At 40.7% G+C, this 23,763-nt stretch overlaps 5 pseudogenes; all 5 read left to right on the forward strand.

Annotated features, from left to right (window-relative positions):
• The first annotated feature begins 432 nt into the window (after positions 1-432).
• On the forward strand, positions 433-6,304 carry LOC113151615 (annotated as a pseudogene).
• LOC113151616 lies at positions 6,251-8,403 on the forward strand (annotated as a pseudogene).
• Positions 8,404-10,140: 1,737 nt separating this feature from the next.
• On the forward strand, positions 10,141-12,780 carry LOC113151617 (annotated as a pseudogene).
• Positions 12,781-14,512: 1,732 nt separating this feature from the next.
• Positions 14,513-17,152, forward strand: LOC113151618 (annotated as a pseudogene).
• A 1,283-nt stretch (positions 17,153-18,435) lies between these two features.
• LOC113151619 lies at positions 18,436-22,162 on the forward strand (annotated as a pseudogene).
• Positions 22,163-23,763: the final 1,601 nt, after the last annotated feature.

The following is a 23,763-nucleotide window of genomic DNA, read 5'->3' on the forward strand; positions in this document are numbered from 1 at the left end:
AGGACTGATACTGTACTGAAACTGTACAATCATAGCTTTTTTTGTTTTCTGCTACGGAACTCGAGTGTTAAGGTCCATCTGGAATACATTACTAATCAAATCCTTGTAATCTGTGTGTAACACATAACTGTGCTCCAATGTGACTAATTTCACTTTTAATATAGTAATTTCATTATCAACACATTCTCAAATGCAACTTTGACATTTATCATGATCATTACTTATGATTGACCACGATTTCTGGTCATTGAGCTGCATATAACCACTGTCTAATACACACCGCAACAAATACTTGCAGTTGTTTTAGGAACATTTATAAAGCTGGACATTGAACGTGAATATATAATTTACATTTTGGAAACTGGAAGTCATTTGTTAGACATCCTGTTGGAATTTGGAGTACATAAGACTAAATCTTGGATTGGAAGTTGGATGTTAAAGGTAAATCTTGGATTGGAAGTTGGAAGGTAAAAGATAGCTCGAACTTTGGAAGTTGAAAAGTGGAGGGCAGATGTGATTTTGTACATAGTTGGTTAGATTTCCTGTTTGTTGTTTAAAATCAAATATAAAAGACGAGATTGTCCACAATAACAAAGATAAAACAGGTTTCGACAATGTGTATGCGTCCAATATATTTATAAAGTTATACATGTTTTGAACATACAGATGAAAGAATATCACTTGACCAGACTGAGACACTGTAGAACTGTACCAAAGAATAAAAGAGATCGATATTGCAAAGACATGGAGAATGATCTTCCAAGTTATTGTCTGCTTTTTCAATATGTATTGAAGTGCAGAAATAATTATTCTAATACTGAATCTTGTTGTCTTTTCTTCTATGTTTTATTTTTGGCTTGTTGTCTCAGGTCGGAGTCTCCATCATATTCAGAAGGATCTTGAGAATTCTCAACATGCAGCAGACTGGACGCAACTACTATAACCCCAGTGATCCACTCAACATCCCGCAGCACAGGCTGACAATCTGGCCAGGCTACACAACCACCATTTTGCAGTATGAGTCATCCATCATGCTCTGTACTGATGTGAGCCACAAAGTGCTTCGTAGTGAGACGGTCCTTGACTTTATGGGCAACCTGAGGCAGCAGTGTGGAAATCAACGCTTCCCTGAGATTTGTGCCAAGGAGTTGATTGGACTTATAGTGCTCACCAAGTAAAACAACAAAACCTACAGAATTGATGATATTGCATGGGATCATACTCCCAACAACACTTTCAAGAGAGGGGACACAGACATTTCCTTCAAGACATCAAGATGCGAGCTGACTTCAATATCATGAAGGACTTGAGCACCCACACTAGACTCACCCCAGAGCAGAGGGAGGGCCGCCTTAACAGATTTGTCTCTAATATTCAAAGGAATGCTGATGCACAGGCAGAATTGGATAAGTGGGGACTCAACTTTGATAAGCAACTCTTAAATCTGACTAGCAGGGTCCTGCCAGGGGAGAGGATCTTCCAGGGACCAAGATCGTATGAGTACAACCCTAGGGCAGCTGATTTGTCCAAAGAGATGTGTGGGGTGCCTCTGATCAGCTCTCCACCTCTGAATAATTGGCTTGTGTTTCACACTCGTCGAAACGGCAATGAAACCCAGTCCCTCCTGCAGACCCTCAACAAAGTCTCAGGTCCTCTTGGTATCCGCATCCAGAGAGCTGTCATGATTATGTATGAAGACCATCAGGAGTCCCTCCTCAGAGCTGGTGGTTCTTCCCAGCAACAGGAAAGACAAGTACGACAGCGTCAAGAAGTATCTTTTTGTGGACTGTCCCACTCCCAGCCAGTGTGTGGTGTCCCGTACCCTCAGCCGACCTCAGGCACTTATGACTGTGGCTACAAAGATTGCACTACAGATGGCTTGTAAGATGGGAGGAGAGCTCTGGAGCGTAGAAATCCCTCTCAAACAACTGATGATTGTGGGCATTGACTGCTACCATGACACAATAGGTGGGAAAAGGTCCATTGGAGCTCTAGTGGCCAGCCTCAACCAGAGCATGAGCAGAAAGTTCTCTAAGTGTGTGCTACAGCACAAGGGGCAGGAAATCATGGACGGACTGAAGATTGCCTTAACTGGTGCACTGAAAGACTATCTGAAATTCAACAACTCCCTGCCATCACGAATCATTGTGTACCGAGATGGAGTGGGAGATGGCCAGCTGCAAGGCGTGGTCAACTATGAGGTTTCACAGATCATAGACTCAATCAAGTCTATGGGGCATGACTATGTGCCCAAACTGAGTGTGGTGGTGGTGGTGAAGAAGCGCATCAGCAGCAGGTTCTTTGCACACATCAATGGGAATGTGTTGATAATGAAATTACTATATTAAATGTGAAATTAGTCACATTGGAGCACAGTTATGTGTTACATACACATTACAAGGATTTGATTAGTAATGTATTCCAGATGGACCTTAACACTCGAGTTCCGTAGCAGAAAACAAAAAAAGCTATGATTGTACAGTTTCAGTACAGTATCAGTCCTGTTGCCCTCATCTGTTTTGCAAGTATTCCTATAAGTCCAGCAAGCTTTCACAATATTATAGTGTCAAACTGTAGTTGTACATTTTCAGACAGCAAATTCTACTTGCCTGTCCTGTAATACAGCTCCATTTTTGACATTATTCATCCCAGGAAACTATTTCTGCAGAAGAAATGATCCTGTGTCCGTAACAGGCACTCAGTACACGCATTGCTGCAGGGAAAAAGCAACGGCCCTCCTTACAGTCCTGCACTGTCTCGAGGCCTCTGTATTCAGGTGAAAAGAACTCTGGCATGGAGACTCCGACCTGAGACAACAAGCCAAAAATAAAACATAGAAGAAAAGACAACAAGATTCAGTATTAGAATAATTATTTCTGCACTTCAATACATATTGAAAAAGCAGACAATAACTTGGAAGATCATTCTCCATGTCTTTGCAATATCGATCTCTTTTATTCTTTGGTACAGTTCTACAGTGTCTCAGTCTGGTCAAGTTATATTCTTTCATCTGTATGACACAGGATCATTTCTTCTGCAGAAATAGTTTCCTGGGATGAATAATGTCAAAAATGGAGCTGTATTACAGGACAGGCAAGTAGAATTTGCTGTCTGAAAATGTACAACTACAGTTTGACACTATAATATTGTGAAAGCTTGCTGGACTTATAGGAATACTTGCAAAACAGATGAGGGCAACAGGACTGATACTGTACTGAAACTGTACAATCATAGCTTTTTTTGTTTTCTGCTACGGAACTCGAGTGTTAAGGTCCATCTGGAATACATTACTAATCAAATCCTTGTAATCTGTGTGTAACACATAACTGTGCTCCAATGTGACTAATTTCACTTTTAATATAGTAATTTCATTATCAACACATTCTCAAATGCAACTTTGACATTTATCATGATCATTACTTATGATTGACCACGATTTCTGGTCATTGAGCTGCATATAACCACTGTCTAATACACACCGCAACAAATACTTGCAGTTGTTTTAGGAACATTTATAAAGCTGGACATTGAACGTGAATATATAATTTACATTTTGGAAACTGGAAGTCATTTGTTAGACATCCTGTTGGAATTTGGAGTACATAAGACTAAATCTTGGATTGGAAGTTGGATGTTAAAGGTAAATCTTGGATTGGAAGTTGGAAGGTAAAAGATAGCTCGAACTTTGGAAGTTGAAAAGTGGAGGGCAGATGTGATTTTGTACATAGTTGGTTAGATTTCCTGTTTGTTGTTTAAAATCAAATATAAAAGACGAGATTGTCCACAATAACAAAGATAAAACAGGTTTCGACAATTCAATTCAATTCAATTCAATTTTATTTGTAGAGCGCTTTTTACAATTGACATTGTCACAAAGCAGCTTTACACAACCAAAGAACAGTACATGAACAGTGTATGTGTATGAGTCATAATAATGTGATTGTCCCTGATGAGCAAGCCGAGGGCGACAGTGGCAAGGAACAACTCCCTGAGAAGGCAACAGGAAGAAACCTTGAGAGGAACCAGACTCAACAGGGAACCCATCCTCATATGGGTGATTACATGCTGTGTAGGCAGCAGTCCAGTATAACAGTTAAAGTCTTTTAAGTTAATATGGAGTCCAGTTAGTTATTGCAGGCAGACTAGTTCCATTCCTTGACTATCGAGCGTTGAGTCGAGACCTCCAAGAAACAGCTTCCGACGTCCGCCGAGGCCGGGACCGACATCATAGTAGCTTGTGACCAATCCAGTCTCCAAACGCATCCCAAAGGGCAAACGGTGGATCCAGGCGACGAGATCTCCAGCCAGAAGTTGGGCATCAGGACGAGTCAGACAGGTCCAGAGGGCAAAGGGTGGAATGACGTGTAGCTCGACAGAGAGACAGGAAGAGGGAAAAGAGAGAGGGAGAGGGAAAGAGAGAGAAGAGGAGAGATTGCAGTTAGTTGTATTCACAGTCAGATAAAGTTTGAGGTGAATGTATATTTAGTGTAGTGCAGCAGGGACTCCGGCAGGACTAATTATGACAGCCTAACTAAAAGGGTGGGTTCAGAAGAAAACACAGACATGAGGGCGCACTGGGATGTAGAGCAACCAAACACTTCACCATCAACAAACCCGAGTGCTCAGTGAGAGTTGGGAAGACAGCATCTAAACATACCAGTTCACCATAATGCTCTACGTCCATGAGTCCTTCCCAGATCTATTTACTCAAATGCTTGACTAAATAGGTAGGTTTTCAGCCTAGACTTAAACACTGAGACTGTGTCTGAGTCCCGAACGCTATTTGGAAGGCTATTCCATAACTTTGGGGCTTTGTAAGAAAAAGCTCTGCCCCCAGCTGTAGTTTTTAGGATACGAGGTACTGACAGGCAGCCAGCATCCTTTGAGCGAAGTAGGCGTGGTGGATCATAAGACACTAGCAGTTCACTTAGATAATGCGGCGCAAGACCATTTAATGCTTTAAATGTCAAAAGTAGTATTTTAAAATCAATGCGAAATTTCACGGGGAGCCAATGAAGTGTAGATAAGATAGGCGAGATGTGATCGTATCTTCTGGTTCGAGTGAGGACTCTCGCTGCTGCATTCTGAACTAACTGAAGCTTGTTTATGCACCTGGTTGAACAGCCAGACAGTAAGGCATTACAGTAGTCCAACCTAGAGGTGATGAAAGCATGGACTAATTTTTCTGCATCATTTAGTGACAAAATATTCCTTATCTTGGCAATATTTCTGAGGTGAAAGAAAGCTGTCCTGGTGACATTATCTACATGAGCTTCAAATGAAAGACTGGAATCTAGAATCACACCAAGGTCTTTGACTGTTGCACTAGATGTAACGGAAAGGCCATCTAGAGTTACGGTGTGGTCTAACATCTTGCTTCTAGCTGCAGATGATCCTATAACTAGTACTTCTGTCTTATCAGGATTTAGCAGAAGGAAGTTAATTAGCATCCAGTCTCGTATATCCTTTACACATTGCTCAACTTTATTAAGCAGTTTGATCTCATCTGGTTTTGATGAAACATATAACTGTGTGTCGTCAGCATAACAATGAAAGTTAATACCATGTTTACGGATAATGTTGCCCAGAGGAAGCATGTAGAGGGAAAAAAGCAGGGGGCCTAAAACTGAACCCTGTGGAACACCAAACTCCACTGGAGAGCATGTGGAGTAATCGCCATTTAGATCTACATACTGATAACGATCAGTCAAATAGGACCTAAGCCAGGAGAGGGCCGTTCCCCTAATTCCAACAACATTTTCTAGTCTGTGAAGGAGAATACTATGGTCAATGGTGTCGAAAGCTGCACTGAGATCGAGTAGCACAAGCATAGAGACACTACCCTGATCAGCGGCCAATAGGAGGTCATTTACTACTTTAACAAGGGCCGTCTCTGACAATGTGTATGCGTCCAATATATTTATAAAGTTATACATGTTTTGAACATACAGATGAAAGAATATCACTTGACCAGACTGAGACACTGTAGAACTGTACCAAAGAATAAAAGAGATCGATATTGCAAAGACATGGAGAATGATCTTCCAAGTTATTGTCTGCTTTTTCAATATGTATTGAAGTGCAGAAATAATTATTCTAATACTGAATCTTGTTGTCTTTTCTTCTATGTTTTATTTTTGGCTTGTTGTCTCAGGTCGGAGTCTCCATGCCAGAGTTCTTTTCACCTGAATACAGAGGCCTCGAGATAGTGCAGGACTGTAAGGAGGGCCGTTGCTTTTTCCCTGCGGCAATGAGTGTACTGAGTGCCTGTTACGGACACAGGATCATTTCTTCTGCAGAAATAGTTTCCTGGGATGAATAATGTCAAAAATGGAGCTGTATTACAGGACAGGCAAGTAGAATTTGCTGTCTGAAAATGTACAACTACAGTTTGACACTATAATATTGTGAAAGCTTGCTGGACTTATAGGAATACTTGCAAAACAGATGAGGGCAACAGGACTGATACTGTACTGAAACTGTACAATCATAGCTTTTTTTGTTTTCTGCTACGGAACTCGAGTGTTAAGGTCCATCTGGAATACATTACTAATCAAATCCTTGTAATCTGTGTGTAACACATAACTGTGCTCCAATGTGACTAATTTCACTTTTAATATAGTAATTTCATTATCAACACATTCTCAAATGCAACTTTGACATTTATCAATGTGTATGCGTCCAATATATTTATAAAGTTATACATGTTTTGAACATACAGATGAAAGAATATCACTTGACCAGACTGAGACACTGTAGAACTGTACCAAAGAATAAAAGAGATCGATATTGCAAAGACATGGAGAATGATCTTCCAAGTTATTGTCTGCTTTTTCAATATGTATTGAAGTGCAGAAATAATTATTCTAATACTGAATCTTGTTGTCTTTTCTTCTATGTTTTATTTTTGGCTTGTTGTCTCAGGTCGGAGTCTCCATCATATTCAGAAGGATCTTGAGAATTCTCAACATGCAGCAGATTGGACGCAACTACTATAACCCCAGTGATCCACTCAACATCCCGCAGCACAGGCTGACAATCTGGCCAGGCTACACAACCACCATTTTGCAGTATGAGTCATCCATCATGCTCTGTACTGATGTGAGCCACAAAGTGCTTCGTAGTGAGACGGTCCTTGACTTTATGGGCAACCTGAGGCAGCAGTGTGGAAATCAACGCTTCCCTGAGATTTGTGCCAAGGAGTTGATTGGACTTATAGTGCTCACCAAGTAAAACAACAAAACCTACAGAATTGATGATATTGCATGGGATCATACTCCCAACAACACTTTCAAGAGAGGGGACACAGACATTTCCTTCAAGACATCAAGATGCGAGCTGACTTCAATATCATGAAGGACTTGAGCACCCACACTAGACTCACCCCAGAGCAGAGGGAGGGCCGCCTTAACAGATTTGTCTCTAATATTCAAAGGAATGCTGATGCACAGGCAGAATTGGATAAGTGGGGACTCAACTTTGATAAGCAACTCTTAAATCTGACTAGCAGGGTCCTGCCAGGGGAGAGGATCTTCCAGGGACCAAGATCGTATGAGTACAACCCTAGGGCAGCTGATTTGTCCAAAGAGATGTGTGGGGTGCCTCTGATCAGCTCTCCACCTCTGAATAATTGGCTTGTGTTTCACACTCGTCGAAACGGCAATGAAACCCAGTCCCTCCTGCAGACCCTCAACAAAGTCTCAGGTCCTCTTGGTATCCGCATCCAGAGAGCTGTCATGATTATGTATGAAGACCATCAGGAGTCCCTCCTCAGAGCTGGTGGTTCTTCCCAGCAACAGGAAAGACAAGTACGACAGCGTCAAGAAGTATCTTTTTGTGGACTGTCCCACTCCCAGCCAGTGTGTGGTGTCCCGTACCCTCAGCCGACCTCAGGCACTTATGACTGTGGCTACAAAGATTGCACTACAGATGGCTTGTAAGATGGGAGGAGAGCTCTGGAGCGTAGAAATCCCTCTCAAACAACTGATGATTGTGGGCATTGACTGCTACCATGACACAATAGGTGGGAAAAGGTCCATTGGAGCTCTAGTGGCCAGCCTCAACCAGAGCATGAGCAGAAAGTTCTCTAAGTGTGTGCTACAGCACAAGGGGCAGGAAATCATGGACGGACTGAAGATTGCCTTAACTGGTGCACTGAAAGACTATCTGAAATTCAACAACTCCCTGCCATCACGAATCATTGTGTACCGAGATGGAGTGGGAGATGGCCAGCTGCAAGGCGTGGTCAACTATGAGGTTTCACAGATCATAGACTCAGTCAAGTCTATGGGGCATGACTATGTGCCCAAACTGAGTGTGGTGGTGGTGGTGAAGAAGCGCATCAGCAGCAGGTTCTTTGCACACATCAATGGGAATGTGTTGATAATGAAATTACTATATTAAAAGTGAAATTAGTCACATTGGAGCACAGTTATGTGTTACATACACATTACAAGGATTTGATTAGTAATGTATTCCAGATGGACCTTAACACTCGAGTTCCGTAGCAGAAAACAAAAAAAGCTATGATTGTACAGTTTCAGTACAGTATCAGTCCTGTTGCCCTCATCTGTTTTGCAAGTATTCCTATAAGTCCAGCAAGCTTTCACAATATTATAGTGTCAAACTGTAGTTGTACATTTTCAGACAGCAAATTCTACTTGCCTGTCCTGTAATACAGCTCCATTTTTGACATTATTCATCCCAGGAAACTATTTCTGCAGAAGAAATGATCCTGTGTCCGTAACAGGCACTCAGTACACCCATTGCTGCAGGGAAAAAGCAACGGCCCTCCTTACAGTCCTGCACTATCTCGAGGCCTCTGTATTCAGGTGAAAAGAACTCTGGCATGGAGACTCCGACCTGAGACAACAAGCCAAAAATAAAACATAGAAGAAAAGACAACAAGATTCAGTATTAGAATAATTATTTCTGCACTTCAATACATATTGAAAAAGCAGACAATAACTTGGAAGATCATTCTCCATGTCTTTGCAATATCGATCTCTTTTATTCTTTGGTACAGTTCTACAGTGTCTCAGTCTGGTCAAGTTAAGTTAGATTCTTTCATCTGTATGACACAGGATCATTTCTTCTGCAGAAATAGTTTCCTGGGATGAATAATGTCAAAAATGGAGCTGTATTACAGGACAGGCAAGTAGAATTTGCTGTCTGAAAATGTACAACTACAGTTTGACACTATAATATTGTGAAAGCTTGCTGGACTTATAGGAATACTTGCAAAACAGATGAGGGCAACAGGACTGATACTGTACTGAAACTGTACAATCATAGCTTTTTTTGTTTTCTGCTACGGAACTCGAGTGTTAAGGTCCATCTGGAATACATTACTAATCAAATCCTTGTAATCTGTGTGTAACACATAACTGTGCTCCAATGTGACTAATTTCACTTTTAATATAGTAATTTCATTATCAACACATTCTCAAAGGCAACTTTGACATTTATCATGATCATTACTTATGATTGACCACGATTTCTGGTCATTGAGCTGCATATAACCACTGTCTAATACACACCGCAACAAATACTTGCAGTTGTTTTAGGAACATTTATAAAGCTGGACATTGAACGTGAATATATAATTTACATTTTGGAAACTGGAAGTCATTTGTTAGACATCCTGTTGGAATTTGGAGTACATAAGACTAAATCTTGGATTGTAAGTTGGATGTTAAAGGTAAATCTTGGATTGGAAGTTGGAAGGTAAAAGATAGCTCGAACTTTGGAAGTTGAAAAGTGGAGGGCAGATGTGATTTTGTACATAGTTGGTTAGATTTCCTGTTTGTTGTTTAAAATCAAATATAAAAGACGAGATTGTCCACAATAACAAAGATAAAACAGGTTTCGACAATGTGTATGCGTCCAATATATTTATAAAGTTATACATGTTTTGAACATACAGATGAAAGAATATCACTTGACCAGACTGAGACACTGTAGAACTGTACCAAAGAATAAAAGAGATCAATATTGCAAAGACATGGAGAATGATCTTCCAAGTTATTGTCTGCTTTTTCAATATGTATTGAAGTGCAGAAATAATTATTCTAATACTGAATCTTGTTGTCTTTTCTTCTATGTTTTATTTTTGGCTTGTTGTCTCAGGTCGGAGTCTCCATGCCAGAGTTCTTTTCACCTGAATACAGAGGCCTCGAGATAGTGCAGGACTGTAAGGAGGGCCGTTGCTTTTTCGCTGCGGCAATGAGTGTACTGAGTGCCTGTTACGGACACAGGATCATTTCTTCTGCAGAAATAGTTTCCTGGGATGAATAATGTCAAAAATGGAGCTGTATTACAGGACAGGCAAGTAGAATTTGCTGTCTGAAAATGTACAACTACAGTTTGACACTATAATATTGTGAAAGCTTGCTGGACTTATAGGAATACTTGCAAAACAGATGAGGGCAACAGGACTGATACTGTACTGAAACTGTACAATCATAGCTTTTTTTGTTTTCTGCTACGGAACTCGAGTGTTAAGGTCCATCTGGAATACATTACTAATCAAATCCTTGTAATCTGTGTGTAACACATAACTGTGCTCCAATGTGACTAATTTCACTTTTAATATAGTAATTTCATTATCAACACATTCTCAAAGGCAACTTTGACATTTATCATGATCATTACTTATGATTGACCACGATTTCTGGTCATTGAGCTGCATATAACCACTGTCTAATACACACCGCAACAAATACTTGCAGTTGTTTTAGGAACATTTATAAAGCTGGACATTGAACGTGAATATATAATTTACATTTTGGAAACTGGAAGTCATTTGTTAGACATCCTGTTGGAATTTGGAGTACATAAGACTAAATCTTGGATTGGAAGTTGGATGTTAAAGGTAAATCTTGGATTGGAAGTTGGAAGGTAAAAGATAGCTCGAACTTTGGAAGTTGAAAAGTGGAGGGCAGATGTGATTTTGTACACAGTTGGTTAGATTTCCTGTTTGTTGTTTAAAATCAAATATAAAAGACGAGATTGTCCACAATAACAAAGATAAAACAGGTTTCGACAATGTGTATGCGTCCAATATATTTATAAAGTTATACATGTTTTGAACATACAGATGAAAGAATATCACTTGACCAGACTGAGACACTGTAGAACTGTACCAAAGAATAAAAGAGATCGATATTGCAAAGACATGGAGAATGATCTTCCAAGTTATTGTCTGCTTTTTCAATATGTATTGAAGTGCAGAAATAATTATTCTAATACTGAATCTTGTTGTCTTTTCTTCTATGTTTTATTTTTGGCTTGTTGTCTCAGGTCGGAGTCTCCATCATATTCAGAAGGATCTTGAGAATTCTCAACATGCAGCAGATTGGACGCAACTACTATAACCCCAGTGATCCACTCAACATCCCGCAGCACAGGCTGACAATCTGGCCAGGCTACACAACCACCATTTTGCAGTATGAGTCATCCATCATGCTCTGTACTGATGTGAGCCACAAAGTGCTTCGTAGTGAGACGGTCCTTGACTTTATGGGCAACCTGAGGCAGCAGTGTGGAAATCAACGCTTCCCTGAGATTTGTGCCAAGGAGTTGATTGGACTTATAGTGCTCACCAAGTAAAACAACAAAACCTACAGAATTGATGATATTGCATGGGATCATACTCCCAACAACACTTTCAAGAGAGGGGACACAGACATTTCCTTCAAGACATCAAGATGCGAGCTGACTTCAATATCATGAAGGACTTGAGCACCCACACTAGACTCACCCCAGAGCAGAGGGAGGGCCGCCTTAACAGATTTGTCTCTAATATTCAAAGGAATGCTGATGCACAGGCAGAATTGGATAAGTGGGGACTCAACTTTGATAAGCAACTCTTAAATCTGACTAGCAGGGTCCTGCCAGGGGAGAGGATCTTCCAGGGACCAAGATCGTATGAGTACAACCCTAGGGCAGCTGATTTGTCCAAAGAGATGTGTGGGGTGCCTCTGATCAGCTCTCCACCTCTGAATAATTGGCTTGTGTTTCACACTCGTCGAAACGGCAATGAAACCCAGTCCCTCCTGCAGACCCTCAACAAAGTCTCAGGTCCTCTTGGTATCCGCATCCAGAGAGCTGTCATGATTATGTATGAAGACCATCAGGAGTCCCTCCTCAGAGCTGGTGGTTCTTCCCAGCAACAGGAAAGACAAGTACGACAGCGTCAAGAAGTATCTTTTTGTGGACTGTCCCACTCCCAGCCAGTGTGTGGTGTCCCGTACCCTCAGCCGACCTCAGGCACTTATGACTGTGGCTACAAAGATTGCACTACAGATGGCTTGTAAGATGGGAGGAGAGCTCTGGAGCGTAGAAATCCCTCTCAAACAACTGATGATTGTGGGCATTGACTGCTACCATGACACAATAGGTGGGAAAAGGTCCATTGGAGCTCTAGTGGCCAGCCTCAACCAGAGCATGAGCAGAAAGTTCTCTAAGTGTGTGCTACAGCACAAGGGGCAGGAAATCATGGACGGACTGAAGATTGCCTTAACTGGTGCACTGAAAGACTATCTGAAATTCAACAACTCCCTGCCATCACGAATCATTGTGTACCGAGATGGAGTGGGAGATGGCCAGCTGCAAGGCGTGGTCAACTATGAGGTTTCACAGATCATAGACTCAGTCAAGTCTATGGGGCATGACTATGTGCCCAAACTGAGTGTGGTGGTGGTGGTGAAGAAGCGCATCAGCAGCAGGTTCTTTGCACACATCAATGGGAATGTGTTGATAATGAAATTACTATATTAAATGTGAAATTAGTCACATTGGAGCACAGTTATGTGTTACATACACATTACAAGGATTTGATTAGTAATGTATTCCAGATGGACCTTAACACTCGAGTTCCGTAGCAGAAAACAAAAAAAGCTATGATTGTACAGTTTCAGTACAGTATCAGTCCTGTTGCCCTCATCTGTTTTGCAAGTATTCCTATAAGTCCAGCAAGCTTTCACAATATTATAGTGTCAAACTGTAGTTGTACATTTTCAGACAGCAAATTCTACTTGCCTGTCCTGTAATACAGCTCCATTTTTGACATTATTCATCCCAGGAAACTATTTCTGCAGAAGAAATGATCCTGTGTCCGTAACAGGCACTCAGTACACTCATTGCTGCAGGGAAAAAGCAACGGCCCTCCTTACAGTCCTGCACTATCTCGAGGCCTCTGTATTCAGGTGAAAAGAACTCTGGCATGGAGACTCCGACCTGAGACAACAAGCCAAAAATAAAACATAGAAGAAAAGACAACAAGATTCAGTATTAGAATAATTATTTCTGCACTTCAATACATATTGAAAAAGCAGACAATAACTTGGAAGATCATTCTCCATGTCTTTGCAATATCGATCTCTTTTATTCTTTGGTACAGTTCTACAGTGTCTCAGTCTGGTCAAGTTATATTCTTTCATCTGTATGACACAGGATCATTTCTTCTGCAGAAATAGTTTCCTGGGATGAATAATGTCAAAAATGGAGCTGTATTACAGGACAGGCAAGTAGAATTTGCTGTCTGAAAATGTACAACTACAGTTTGACACTATAATATTGTGAAAGCTTGCTGGACTTATAGGAATACTTGCAAAACAGATGAGGGCAACAGGACTGATACTGTACTGAAACTGTACAATCATAGCTTTTTTTGTTTTCTGCTACGGAACTCGAGTGTTAAGGTCCATCTGGAATACATTACTAATCAAATCCTTGTAATCTGTGTGTAACACATAACTGTGCTCCAATGTGACTAATTTCACTTTTAATATAGTAATTTCATTATCAACACATTCTCAAAGGCAACTTTGACATTTATCATGATCATTACTTATGATTGACCACGATTTCTGGTCATTGAGCTGCATATAACCACTGTCTAATACACACCGCAACAAATACTTGCAGTTGTTTTAGGAACATTTATAAAGCTGGACATTGAACGTGAATATATAATTTACATTTTGGAAACTGGAAGTCATTTGTTAGACATCCTGTTGGAATTTGGAGTACATAAGACTAAATCTTGGATTGGAAGTTGGATGTTAAAGGTAAATCTTGGATTGGAAGTTGGAAGGTAAAAGATAGCTCGAACTTTGGAAGTTGAAAAGTGGAGGGCAGATGTGATTTTGTACATAGTTGGTTAGATTTCCTGTTTGTTGTTTAAAATCAAATATAAAAGACGAGATTGTCCACAATAACAAAGATAAAACAGGTTTCGACAATGTGTATGCGTCCAATATATTTATAAAGTTATACATGTTTTGAACATACAGATGAAAGAATATCACTTGACCAGACTGAGACACTGTAGAACTGTACCAAAGAATAAAAGAGATCGATATTGCAAAGACATGGAGAATGATCTTCCAAGTTATTGTCTGCTTTTTCAATATGTATTGAAGTGCAGAAATAATTATTCTAATACTGAATCTTGTTGTCTTTTCTTCTATGTTTTATTTTTGGCTTGTTGTCTCAGGTCGGAGTCTCCATGCCAGAGTTCTTTTCACCTGAATACAGAGGCCTCGAGATAGTGCAGGACTGTAAGGAGGGCCGTTGCTTTTTCCCTGCGGCAATGAGTGTACTGAGTGCCTGTTACGGACACAGGATCATTTCTTCTGCAGAAATAGTTTCCTGGGATGAATAATGTCAAAAATGGAGCTGTATTACAGGACAGGCAAGTAGAATTTGCTGTCTGAAAATGTACAACTACAGTTTGACACTATAATATTGTGAAAGCTTGCTGGACTTATAGGAATACTTGCAAAACAGATGAGGGCAACAGGACTGATACTGTACTGAAACTGTACAATCATAGCTTTTTTTGTTTTCTGCTACGGAACTCGAGTGTTAAGGTCCATCTGGAATACATTACTAATCAAATCCTTGTAATCTGTGTGTAACACATAACTGTGCTCCAATGTGACTAATTTCACTTTTAATATAGTAATTTCATTATCAACACATTCTCAAAGGCAACTTTGACATTTATCATGATCATTACTTATGATTGACCACGATTTCTGGTCATTGAGCTGCATATAACCACTGTCTAATACACACCGCAACAAATACTTGCAGTTGTTTTAGGAACATTTATAAAGCTGGACATTGAACGTGAATATATAATTTACATTTTGGAAACTGGAAGTCATTTGTTAGACATCCTGTTGGAATTTGGAGTACATAAGACTAAATCTTGGATTGGAAGTTGGATGTTAAAGGTAAATCTTGGATTGGAAGTTGGAAGGTAAAAGATAGCTCGAACTTTGGAAGTTGAAAAGTGGAGGGCAGATGTGATTTTGTACATAGTTGGTTAGATTTCCTGTTTGTTGTTTAAAATCAAATATAAAAGACGAGATTGTCCACAATAACAAAGATAAAACAGGTTTCGACAATGTGTATGCGTCCAATATATTTATAAAGTTATACATGTTTTGAACATACAGATGAAAGAATATCACTTGACCAGACTGAGACACTGTAGAACTGTACCAAAGAATAAAAGAGATCGATATTGCAAAGACATGGAGAATGATCTTCCAAGTTATTGTCTGCTTTTTCAATATGTATTGAAGTGCAGAAATAATTATTCTAATACTGAATCTTGTTGTCTTTTCTTCTATGTTTTATTTTTGGCTTGTTGTCTCAGGTCGGAGTCTCCATCATATTCAGAAGGATCTTGAGAATTCTCAACATGCAGCAGATTGGACGCAACTACTATAACCCCAGTGATCCACTCAACATCCCGCAGCACAGGCTGACAATCTGGCCAGGCTACACAACCACCATTTTGCAGTATGAGTCATCCATCATGCTCTGTACTGATGTGAGCCACAAAGTGCTTCGTAGTGAGACGGTCCTTGACTTTATGGGCAACCTGAGGCAGCAGTGTGGAAATCAACGCTTCCCTGAGATTTGTGCCAAGGAGTTGATTGGACTTATAGTGCTCACCAAGTAAAACAACAAAACCTACAGAATTGATGATATTGCATGGGATCATACTCCCAACAACACTTTCAAGAGAGGGGACACAGACATTTCCTTCAAGACATCAAGATGCGAGCTGACTTCAATATCATGAAGGACTTGAGCACCCACACTAGACTCACCCCAGAGCAGAGGGAGGGCCGCCTTAACAGATTTGTCTCTAATATTCAAAGGAATGCTGATGCACAGGCAGAATTGGATAAGTGGGGACTCAACTTTGATAAGCAACTCTTAAATCTGACTAGCAGGGTCCTGCCAGGGGAGAGGATCTTCCAGGGACCAAGATCGTATGAGTACAACCCTAGGGCAGCTGATTTGTCCAAAGAGATGTGTGGGGTGCCTCTGATCAGCTCTCCACCTCTGAATAATTGGCTTGTGTTTCACACTCGTCGAAACGGCAATGAAACCCAGTCCCTCCTGCAGACCCTCAACAAAGTCTCAGGTCCTCTTGGTATCCGCATCCAGAGAGCTGTCATGATTATGTATGAAGACCATCAGGAGTCCCTCCTCAGAGCTGGTGGTTCTTCCCAGCAACAGGAAAGACAAGTACGACAGCGTCAAGAAGTATCTTTTTGTGGACTGTCCCACTCCCAGCCAGTGTGTGGTGTCCCGTACCCTCAGCCGACCTCAGGCACTTATGACTGTGGCTACAAAGATTGCACTACAGATGGCTTGTAAGATGGGAGGAGAGCTCTGGAGCGTAGAAATCCCTCTCAAACAACTGATGATTGTGGGCATTGACTGCTACCATGACACAATAGGTGGGAAAAGGTCCATTGGAGCTCTAGTGGCCAGCCTCAACCAGAGCATGAGCAGAAAGTTCTCTAAGTGTGTGCTACAGCACAAGGGGCAGGAAATCATGGACGGACTGAAGATTGCCTTAACTGGTGCACTGAAAGACTATCTGAAATTCAACAACTCCCTGCCATCACGAATCATTGTGTACCGAGATGGAGTGGGAGATGGCCAGCTGCAAGGCGTGGTCAACTATGAGGTTTCACAGATCATAGACTCAATCAAGTCTATGGGGCATGACTATGTGCCCAAACTGAGTGTGGTGGTGGTGGTGAAGAAGCGCATCAGCAGCAGGTTCTTTGCACACATCAATGGGAATGTGTTGATAATGAAATTACTATATTAAATGTGAAATTAGTCACATTGGAGCACAGTTATGTGTTACATACACATTACAAGGATTTGATTAGTAATGTATTCCAGATGGACCTTAACACTCGAGTTCCGTAGCAGAAAACAAAAAAAGCTATGATTGTACAGTTTCAGTACAGTATCAGTCCTGTTGCCCTCATCTGTTTTGCAAGTATTCCTATAAGTCCAGCAAGCTTTCACAATATTATAGTGTCAAACTGTAGTTGTACATTTTCAGACAGCAAATTCTACTTGCCTGTCCTGTAATACAGCTCCATTTTTGACATTATTCATCCCAGGAAACTATTTCTGCAGAAGAAATGATCCTGTGTCCGTAACAGGCACTCAGTACACTCATTGCTGCAGGGAAAAAGCAACGGCCCTCCTTACAGTCCTGCACTATCTCGAGGCCTCTGTATTCAGGTGAAAAGAACTCTGGCATGGAGACTCCGACCTGAGACAACAAGCCAAAAATAAAACATAAAAGAAAAGACAACAAGATTCAGTATTAGAATAATTATTTCTGCACTTCAATACATATTGAAAAAGCAGACAATAACTTGGAAGATCATTCTCCATGTCTTTGCAATATCGATCTCTTTTATTCTTTGGTACAGTTCTACAGTGTCTCAGTCTGGTCAAGTTATATTCTTTCATCTGTATGACACAGGATCATTTCTTCTGCAGAAATAGTTTCCTGGGATGAATAATGTCAAAAATGGAGCTGTATTACAGGACAGGCAAGTAGAATTTGCTGTCTGAAAATGTACAACTACAGTTTGACACTATAATATTGTGAAAGCTTGCTGGACTTATAGGAATACTTGCAAAACAGATGAGGGCAACAGGACTGATACTGTACTGAAACTGTACAATCATAGCTTTTTTTGTTTTCTGCTACGGAACTCGAGTGTTAAGGTCCATCTGGAATACATTACTAATCAAATCCTTGTAATCTGTGTGTAACACATAACTGTGCTCCAATGTGACTAATTTCACTTTTAATATAGTAATTTCATTATCAACACATTCTCAAAGGCAACTTTGACATTTATCATGATCATTACTTATGATTGACCACGATTTCTGGTCATTGAGCTGCATATAACCACTGTCTAATACACACCGCAACAAATACTTGCAGTTGTTTTAGGAACATTTATAAAGCTGGACATTGAACGTGAATATATAATTTACATTTTGGAAACTGGAAGTCATTTGTTAGACATCCTGTTGGAATTTGGAGTACATAAGACTAAATCTTGGATTGGAAGTTGGATGTTAAAGGTAAATCTTGGATTGGAAGTTGGAAGGTAAAAGATAGCTCGAACTTTGGAAGTTGAAAAGTGGAGGGCAGATGTGATTTTGTACATAGTTGGTTAGATTTCCTGTTTGTTGTTTAAAATCAAATATAAAAGACGAGATTGTCCACAATAACAAAGATAAAACAGGTTTCGACAATGTGTATGCGTCCAATATATTTATAAAGTTATACATGTTTTGAACATACAGATGAAAGAATATCACTTGACCAGACTGAGACACTGTAGAACTGTACCAAAGAATAAAAGAGATCGATATTGCAAAGACATGGAGAATGATCTTCCAAGTTATTGTCTGCTTTTTCAATATGTATTGAAGTGCAGAAATAATTATTCTAATACTGAATCTTGTTGTCTTTTCTTCTATGTTTTATTTTTGGCTTGTTGTCTCAGGTCGGAGTCTCCATCATATTCAGAAGGATCTTGAGAATTCTCAACATGCAGCAGACTGGACGCAACTACTATAACCCCAGTGATCCACTCAACATCCCGCAGCACAGGCTGACAATCTGGCCAGGCTACACAACCACCATTTTGCAGTATGAGTCATCCATCATGCTCTGTACTGATGTGAGCCACAAAGTGCTTCGTAGTGAGACGGTCCTTGACTTTATGGGCAACCTGAGGCAGCAGTGTGGAAATCAACGCTTCCCTGAGATTTGTGCCAAGGAGTTGATTGGACTTATAGTGCTCACCAAGTAAAACAACAAAACCTACAGAATTGATGATATTGCATGGGATCATACTCCCAACAACACTTTCAAGAGAGGGGACACAGACATTTCCTTCAAGACATCAAGATGCGAGCTGACTTCAATATCATGAAGGACTTGAGCACCCACACTAGACTCACCCCAGAGCAGAGGGAGGGCCGCCTTAACAGATTTGTCTCTAATATTCAAAGGAATGCTGATGCACAGGCAGAATTGGATAAGTGGGGACTCAACTTTGATAAGCAACTCTTAAATCTGACTAGCAGGGTCCTGCCAGGGGAGAGGATCTTCCAGGGACCAAGATCGTATGAGTACAACCCTAGGGCAGCTGATTTGTCCAAAGAGATGTGTGGGGTGCCTCTGATCAGCTCTCCACCTCTGAATAATTGGCTTGTGTTTCACACTCGTCGAAACGGCAATGAAACCCAGTCCCTCCTGCAGACCCTCAACAAAGTCTCAGGTCCTCTTGGTATCCGCATCCAGAGAGCTGTCATGATTATGTATGAAGACCATCAGGAGTCCCTCCTCAGAGCTGGTGGTTCTTCCCAGCAACAGGAAAGACAAGTACGACAGCGTCAAGAAGTATCTTTTTGTGGACTGTCCCACTCCCAGCCAGTGTGTGGTGTCCCGTACCCTCAGCCGACCTCAGGCACTTATGACTGTGGCTACAAAGATTGCACTACAGATGGCTTGTAAGATGGGAGGAGAGCTCTGGAGCGTAGAAATCCCTCTCAAACAACTGATGATTGTGGGCATTGACTGCTACCATGACACAATAGGTGGGAAAAGGTCCATTGGAGCTCTAGTGGCCAGCCTCAACCAGAGCATGAGCAGAAAGTTCTCTAAGTGTGTGCTACAGCACAAGGGGCAGGAAATCATGGACGGACTGAAGATTGCCTTAACTGGTGCACTGAAAGACTATCTGAAATTCAACAACTCCCTGCCATCACGAATCATTGTGTACCGAGATGGAGTGGGAGATGGCCAGCTGCAAGGCGTGGTCAACTATGAGGTTTCACAGATCATAGACTCAATCAAGTCTATGGGGCATGACTATGTGCCCAAACTGAGTGTGGTGGTGGTGGTGAAGAAGCGCATCAGCAGCAGGTTCTTTGCACACATCAATGGGAATGTGTTGATAATGAAATTACTATATTAAATGTGAAATTAGTCACATTGGAGCACAGTTATGTGTTACATACACATTACAAGGATTTGATTAGTAATGTATTCCAGATGGACCTTAACACTCGAGTTCCGTAGCAGAAAACAAAAAAAGCTATGATTGTACAGTTTCAGTACAGTATCAGTCCTGTTGCCCTCATCTGTTTTGCAAGTATTCCTATAAGTCCAGCAAGCTTTCACAATATTATAGTGTCAAACTGTAGTTGTACATTTTCAGACAGCAAATTCTACTTGCCTGTCCTGTAATACAGCTCCATTTTTGACATTATTCATCCCAGGAAACTATTTCTGCAGAAGAAATGATCCTGTGTCCGTAACAGGCACTCAGTACACTCATTGCTGCAGGGAAAAAGCAACGGCCCTCCTTACAGTCCTGCACTATCTCGAGGCCTCTGTATTCAGGTGAAAAGAACTCTGGCATGGAGACTCCGACCTGAGACAACAAGCCAAAAATAAAACATAGAAGAAAAGACAACAAGATTCAGTATTAGAATAATTATTTCTGCACTTCAATACATATTGAAAAAGCAGACAATAACTTGGAAGATCATTCTCCATGTCTTTGCAATATCGATCTCTTTTATTCTTTGGTACAGTTCTACAGTGTCTCAGTCTGGTCAAGTTATATTCTTTCATCTGTATGACACAGGATCATTTCTTCTGCAGAAATAGTTTCCTGGGATGAATAATGTCAAAAATGGAGCTGTATTACAGGACAGGCAAGTAGAATTTGCTGTCTGAAAATGTACAACTACAGTTTGACACTATAATATTGTGAAAGCTTGCTGGACTTATAGGAATACTTGCAAAACAGATGAGGGCAACAGGACTGATACTGTACTGAAACTGTACAATCATAGCTTTTTTTGTTTTCTGCTACGGAACTCGAGTGTTAAGGTCCATCTGGAATACATTACTAATCAAATCCTTGTAATCTGTGTGTAACACATAACTGTGCTCCAATGTGACTAATTTCACTTTTAATATAGTAATTTCATTATCAACACATTCTCAAATGCAACTTTGACATTTATCATGATCATTACTTATGATTGACCACGATTTCTGGTCATTGAGCTGCATATAACCACTGTCTAATACACACCGCAACAAATACTTGCAGTTGTTTTAGGAACATTTATAAAGCTGGACATTGAACGTGAATATATAATTTACATTTTGGAAACTGGAAGTCATTTGTTAGACATCCTGTTGGAATTTGGAGTACATAAGACTAAATCTTGGATTGGAAGTTGGATGTTAAAGGTAAATCTTGGATTGGAAGTTGGAAGGTAAAAGATAGCTCGAACTTTGGAAGTTGAAAAGTGGAGGGCAGATGTGATTTTGTACATAGTTGGTTAGATTTCCTGTTTGTTGTTTAAAATCAAATATAAAAGACGAGATTGTCCACAATAACAAAGATAAAACAGGTTTCGACAATGTGTATGCGTCCAATATATTTATAAAGTTATACATGTTTTGAACATACAGATGAAAGAATATCACTTGACCAGACTGAGACACTGTAGAACTGTACCAAAGAATAAAAGAGATCGATATTGCAAAGACATGGAGAATGATCTTCCAAGTTATTGTCTGCTTTTTCAATATGTATTGAAGTGCAGAAATAATTATTCTAATACTGAATCTTGTTGTCTTTTCTTCTATGTTTTATTTTTGGCTTGTTGTCTCAGGTCGGAGTCTCCATGCCAGAGTTCTTTTCACCTGAATACAGAGGCCTCGAGATAGTGCAGGACTGTAAGGAGGGCCGTTGCTTTTTCCCTGCGGCAATGAGTGTACTGAGTGCCTGTTACGGACACAGGATCATTTCTTCTGCAGAAATAGTTTCCTGGGATGAATAATGTCAAAAATGGAGCTGTATTACAGGACAGGCAAGTAGAATTTGCTGTCTGAAAATGTACAACTACAGTTTGACACTATAATATTGTGAAAGCTTGCTGGACTTATAGGAATACTTGCAAAACAGATCTTGTACTGTTCTTTGGTTGTGTAAAGCTGCTTTGGGACAGTGTTTATTTTAAAAAGCTCTGTACAAATAAAATTCAATTCAATTTTATTTGTAGAGTGCTTTTTACAATTGACATTGTCCCAAAGCAGCAACATTACATGAACAGTGAATGTGTAGTTCATAACAACAACGAAACAGTTATCACTAATGGACTTATCACTAAACAGAATGCAGCAGCGAGAGTCCTCACTCGAACCAGAAGATACGATCACATCTCGCCTATCTTATCTACACTTCATTGGCTCCCCGTGAAATTTCGCATTGATTTTAAAATACTACTTTTGACATTTAAAGCATTAAATGGTCTTGCGCCGCATTATCTAAGTGAACTGCTAGTGTCTTATGATCCACCACGCCTACTTCGCTCAAAGGATGCTGGCTGCCTGTCAGTACCTCGTATCCTAAAAACTACAGCTGGGGGCAGAGCTTTTTCTTACAAAGCCCCAAAGTTATGGAATAGCCTTCCAAATAGCGTTCGGGACTCAGACACAGTCTCAGTGTTTAAGTCTAGGCTGAAAACCTACCTATTTAGTCAAGCATTTGAGTAAATAGATCTGGGAAGGACTCATGGACGTAGAGCATTATGGTGAACTGGTATGTTTAGATGCTGTCTTCCCAACTCTCACTGATCACTCGGGTTTGTTGATGGTGAAGTGTTTGGTTGCTCTACATCCCAGTGCGCCCTCATGTCTGTGTTTTCTTCTGAACCCACCCTTTTAGTTAGGCTGTCATAATTAGTCCTGCCGGAGTCCCTGCTGCACTACACTAAATATACATTCACCTCAAACTTTATCTGACTGTGAATACAACTAACTGCAATCTCTCCTCTTCTCTCTCTTTCCCTCTCCCTCTCTCTTTTCCCTCTTCCTGTCTCTCTGTCGAGCTACACGTCATTCCACCCTTTGCCCTCTGGACCTGTCTGACTCGTCCTGATGCCCAACTTCTGGCTGGAGATCTCGTCGCCTGGATCCACCGTTTGCCCTTTGGGATGCGTTTGGAGACTGGATTGGTCACAAGCTACTATGATGTCGGTCCCGGCCTCGGCGGACGTCGGAAGCTGTTTCTTGGAGGTCTCGACTCAACGCTCGATAGTCAAGGAATGGAACTAGTCTGCCTGCAATAACTAACTGGACTCCATATTAACTTAAAAGACTTTAACTGTTATACTGGACTGCTGCCTACACAGCATGTAATCGCCCATATGAGGATGGGTTCCCTGTTGAGTCTGGTTCCTCTCAAGGTTTCTTCCTGTTGCCTTCTCAGGGAGTTTTTCCTTGCCACTGTCGCCCTCGGCTTGCTCATCAGGGACAATCACATTATTATGACTCATACACATACACTGTTCATGTACTGTTCT

The sequence above is a fragment of the Anabas testudineus genome, unplaced genomic scaffold, assembly GCF_900324465.2.
Source record: "Anabas testudineus unplaced genomic scaffold, fAnaTes1.2 Contig99arrow_ctg1, whole genome shotgun sequence".
Taxonomy (NCBI): Eukaryota; Metazoa; Chordata; class Actinopteri; order Anabantiformes; family Anabantidae; genus Anabas; species Anabas testudineus.